Source organism: Sapajus apella, unplaced genomic scaffold, assembly GCF_009761245.1.
Source record: "Sapajus apella isolate SASKATOON/1434 unplaced genomic scaffold, GSC_monkey_1.0 scaffold40, whole genome shotgun sequence".
In the NCBI taxonomy this organism is placed as follows: Eukaryota; Metazoa; Chordata; class Mammalia; order Primates; family Cebidae; genus Sapajus; species Sapajus apella.
The window spans coordinates 17187113-17193112 of record NW_022436980.1 but is presented as its reverse complement, the minus strand read 5'-3'; positions in this window follow the sequence as shown (position 1 = coordinate 17193112).

The window sequence follows — 6000 nt, the reverse complement described above, 5'->3', positions numbered from 1 at the left end:
CATTTCGAATGCCGTCATATTGAATATTAGGTTTTCAGACAGTAGCAAGTGTGCACTCAATGAAAAGAAAAAATTGTATGTTTGTATCATGATTTTCAAATGAAAATTAAAATTGTAGGGATTTTATTAGTGTAAATTTATATATATTTTTCTTTGCTTTCATGGAATAACTTGGTTCTAATAATATAATTACCTACTTACTTTATATTCAACATACATGTAGTAATTTGAAAATAGTAATATCAATTTTATCACCAAAAATAGAAACTAATAAATAAAATTGAGCAATCTTTTTGTTAAGATTATTCAAAAACTTATGCGGTACTCTCAAACAGCTAACACATATGGAGCATTTCTTCTCTTTGTGATTATGTCACCGTTTTTGTATAATTAAGGTTATCTATTTGTATTTGAGGGTTTTGTTTTGTTTTGTTTTGTTTGTGAGAGTATTGCTCTGTCACCCAGGCTGTGCAGTGGCATGATATTGGCTCACTGCAACCTCTGCCTCCTGGTTCAAGCAAGTCTCATGCCTCAGTCTCCCAAGAAGCTGGAATTAGTAGGGATGTGCCACCACACCTGGCTAAATTTTTTTATTTTTAGTTGAGATGAGGTTTCGCCATGTTGGCCAAGCTGATCTCGAACTCTTGGCCTTAAGTGATCTTCCCCACTCAAGCTACCAACAACGCGTTGGGATTACAAGCATAAGCCACCACACCCTGCCTTTAATTTTATCTGAAGAATATATATACATATATATATATATAGATATAGATATAGACATATTTTTTTTTTTTTGAGATAAAGTCTCCCTCTGTTGCCAGGCGCCAGGCTGGAGTGCAGTGGTGTGATCTCGGCTCACTGCAACCTCTGCCTCCCGGGTTCAAGCAATTCTCCTTCCTCAGCCTCCCAAATAGCTGGGATTACAGGCGTGAGCCACCACGCCCGGCCTGAGGAAAATAGTTTTATTAATTTTAGTTATATAAGAGATATAAAATTTTTGTTAATATTTAAATGATTCCAAATCTTAAATTATAAATCAATTTCTAGACATCTAGCTTCCAAATATATACATTTACTTCTGTTCACTTCATCCTCCTATAAGCAAATGTTTTGTCGTTGTTTAAACAGGGCCTTGCTCTGTCACCGAAGCTGGAATGCAGTGACAAAATCATAGCTCACTGCAGCCCTGTCATCTTAGCTTCAAGCCATCCTCCCACCTCAGATTCCTGAGTGGTGGGACTGCAAGTGTGCACCACCACACCTGGCTCTTTTGTTTTGTTTTTGTAAAGACAGGGTCCCATTATGCTGCCCAGGCTGGTCTCAAACTCCTGGCCTGAAGTGATCCTCCTACCTCAGCCACCCAAAGGGCTGGGATTACAAATGTGACAACCACGCCTAGTCTGAGAAACATTTTTTTTTTTTTGCTTCACCCTTTAATTTCTTGTTTTTAAACTATAAGCAAATAAATATATCTACACAGAGGAACATGTGCATAAATACACATATACGTTTTATTCCTATGTTAGAATGCTATTAAAAAATTTTACAAATTGCTTTATGTTCAACAATATATCTACAATACTCTATGAGGTCTTCCCCATTAAATTTTCAGCAGCATTGCATAGCTATACTACAGTTTATTTAGCCAATTCATTCTTCAGAGACTTACAAGTTATTTGCAATATTTTGTTGTTAAAAATAGTGTTACTATGCAAAATTTTTGCATGGGTTATCCTGTATTTTTACTTGAGACAAATTCTTAAAATGATCATTCTGGGTCAAAGAAAAATTCATATGAAATATTAAATTTCACCAAATGCCTCCCTGTTGGATTTTACACTAATAAGATAGGGTGTCAAACTTTTGAATATTTGACATATATGAGAAATAATTTATTTTCGTTTTAATAAGATTTGCTTTGAGTGAAGCTGATCATATTTTTATATGTTTAAAGACCACCATCCTTTCTTTTCCTGTTTATAATTCATTTCCCATTATTCTCTTGGGTTGGTGGAGATTTTTATACACAATAATGCACTATAAAATTATGTTTTAGTCAAAAATTCATTGCATATAAGGCGGTGATCCCACAAGATTATAATACCAATTTTTGTATCTTTTTAATGTTTATACATAAATACTTACCACTGTGTTGCAGTTGCCTATTGTATTTAATACAGTAACATGCTACAAAAGTTTGTAGGCTAGGAGTAACAGGCTATACCATACAGCCTAGGTGTGTTGAAGGCTATACCATCCAGGTTTCTGTGAGCACAGTCAAGATATTCGCACAACAAAGTTGCCTAACAACGTATTTACCTTCATTAAGTGAAACATGATTGTGTTATGCATAACAACTTCTTTGTTTTCCTATATTTGCATTCTTTTTGCTTTCTGGGTTTTTCCCCTATCCTTTTCATCTGATAAATCTATTTGGTAGTATTAACCACACTCACCAGTTGCTTTCTCTTTCTCCCTCCCTCCCCTTCCCTGTCACTAACTACTTCTCTTCCAAAGTACTTAGACAAAAACAAACAAACAAACAACAAACTGATTACTGTCTTTTAGTAATATTACTCAAACTTTATACACTGAGAGATATGATAAGTATAAGCACAAAGTATATTTTACATTTGGTCTAGTTTACTTTTATTTCCTAACAAAATATTTTGTAGTTATATTGTTTTTACATAATTTCTATGCTTATTCTGAGAGTTTTTGCTGAGGCTTCTTAAATGAGTACTTTTTTATTCCGTTATATTTTTAAAGAATATTTTTTAAAACACAGAGTCTCTTGGTTTCACTAATTTGATGTGCTGTCACTTGACTATCTTTTCTTGTTTGTAGTATTTTCTTTATTGATTTGTTTGGGTTTGCAAAATATTCTTAAATAATATCTGTCAATAGAAATCATTTTACCTTTCCATTTATTTTTGCCACGTAATTGCATTTTCCATGTAAGTGCATTGGCCACTGCCTATAAATCAAGGTTCTATGTTAGGAAAAAGTTAGAAAAATATTCTTGACGTCTTCCTAAGAAGACTCTGATAGTTCCTCATTATAGAATCATTACGTGAACAGTTCAATTTCTTATGGTCATATTTTGAATAAACACCTGTCTTTGGCATCAGTCCCATTTCTCTCACTAATCCAACCAGCCATGTAAGTTTCAGGGACTGTGAATAATATAAATGTAGTGGAGGAAAGAGTTTGGCTACACCCTCTTCTTATCACTTGCCCTTTCTTACCTTTTCTCCTACCCTTAGCTCTCACATTTACTACTCCTGGGTGAGCATCCGGTACCAGTGCCATTGAGACAGTTTATTCATTGTGTTTTCCCTTACTACCTATGTTTCAAACACCAAGAATATTGAAAGCTCCTTTACCAGTGATAGAAATTTGATTTAGGGGAGAAGAAATGGTTTTAAGAGCCAGGGAGGCCCATGAAAGTGAAATCAGGACACTAGACCATCTGCTATGAATGTTTTATCTTCTATGTGTGTGTAGACTTGTTTCAGAGTCCTTACAGGAAGACCAGGTGATTGAACCAAATAAGACACAGGATATTATTCCAAGATTTCCTAGTGCAAAACATATTTTGGCATTCACAAATCTCCCTGAAACAAGAAAATTGTATGAACATACCTTTAAACTTCATGAATCATAATCTAACAACTGTCAGATCACTAATTTTATGTAGAAGCCAAAATTCCTCCTGCTATTACAATGTCATTCTCGGGAAAAATTTAACCTTACCTATTTGACTGAAGGGAACATCATTCTAAGATCTTGGTTGAGGCACCATCTCCAGTTTTTACAAAATATACAGATGGTCACGATGGCACGTTGTCATATGCAAAGTCTCTGAATGTTGCTTTGCTTGGTGAGCTATTAGAAATTGGCTCAGACCTTAAGTCCTCTGTCCATCTACCTTCTGAGAATAAAACTAGAGTCAATCCTTGTTTTGAATGGCATATCTTTAAGTCATCCATGCTTCTTACTTACTAGAATTCTGCTGACAGTTTTCCTTCTCTACGGAACAATACTGAGTAACAACGTTAAACTTAAATGTAGGTGTACACTTGGCATATTTCTCTGCACAATTCTCACATTCTTGCAAAAGTATTTGATTCATCTGTTATCATTTTGCAGAGGTGGTTATTTTCCAAGATATTTATTGTTTTATGTGGGAACAATGTTTGTACAATTAGTGAGAATATATGTAAGTAACAACACAGGGAGGAAACAGAGCAGGTAGTTAGCAATAACCAGCATGCAGCCTACTGCTGGAAAGGGAAGATACAGTGGTGTTAACATATGGAAAGTATACCAATGTATATCAAACATAATAGCAAAGTATAAATAAATATATATGTATTTATGTATGTGTGTGTAAATATATTACATATATAATGCATATAAATGACAATGAATTATACAAATTTTAAAGTACGCATATTTGTGTCTTGATATTATATTATATATGTATATGTACCTCTTTATGTGTATATTAATAAAAATAAAATATATGTGTATTAATAAAGGACCAGTGCAGTCACACTTTAGGCTAACACACAAAATTCTTGTTGTATTTGACGATGTTTCTAACTTGTTTATCCTAAATTGGCTGTTATTCATAATTAAAATGTCAATGCCTTTCAACTTAAAACTTTTCCTTAGAATTTTTATTAAAATACATCAGGTTCTTTAATGTGTACGTTGGAGCCTAAAGGTCTTCTAAGAAAAATGGTTAAAATGTTTTCTTTTTTATGATACTTTTAAAAATTTAATTCTATAATGTATTATAATACTAGAGGTCAAGATTAATTAATGTAACAATATGCTTCTCAATGTATGTCTAATCCACAAAGGAAATTATGAAAACATCAGAAAATATAAAAATGTGTTTTTAAATAAGAGAAGAATGATTAAGTAAAACAAAATGTAATTATAAAGGTGCTCAAATCCTGTATTGTTTGAACCAAAATTAAAATTTTTAGATCAGAAATTGAGACCCTAATGCAATACTCTCATATGAAACTGTTAACTTTCTATTATAATTTATCCTTCATATCAGAATTTAATCCTACAAAAGAGAAACAGAAACAGCTTTCTCTTTGGGGCTGCTATCTTCATCAATTTAACACTTGAGGTTGAGTGGGAGAAGGAGTAATATAAGGATAGTGATACATGTAATGTGAGGATGATTTAATGAAAGTGTAATGTGAAGAGCAGTTATCCCATTTTATATGTAGTCTTTCAAACAGCCCTGTTTTCCTCTCTGCCTCTCACCTCTACCAACTATTAAACCTGCTGGTTTGGAGATCAGGGTCCTTTAAATGTTCTTGTTTGTCAGATTGAATCCTAAAACTTCCTTTTTTTTTTTCACTTTTAATGATCTTTTATTTTAACAATAAAATGAAAAATAAGAATATAGTAACATGTACTATCTATATACATATGTTTATTGCAAATACTTAAAGTTCTTATGTAAACTTTTTTTATATTTGTGAAAAAATATAATTTTTTAGTGGTGTTGATACCAACTTCTCTGTATATACCCTAAATTCTAGTGTTAACAATTCCTTTAAAAAGTAATTGTATCAAAAGTCTAGTACAAACAAGTCTGTACAAACCTTATAGCTAAAGGGGAGAAAAATAGCTTGTGGTTAATCGTTCAATTTTCTTTTGAAAGAAAAAATAAATCCCAAAAGTATTATTCTCCTTATTACATTTTTTGGAGATATTCTGAGTGCCTTTAGAGTAGCTTCCTTTGAAATAATTTATGCCTTAACAGTGAGGTCCTATATTAAACTTATTGAAAGAGAACAGTAGGTAAGACATTTTCTAAATTTGAAGCAATAGTTTCATAGATTCTTGGTTACTTTATTTTCTTTAATGCTTTACATTTGATGCAACTATTAAAGATCAATTTTAAAAATAGCTTTCAAGTTATAATCTTTAAATAATATTTATTTTAATATCTATGTAAAATGGGAC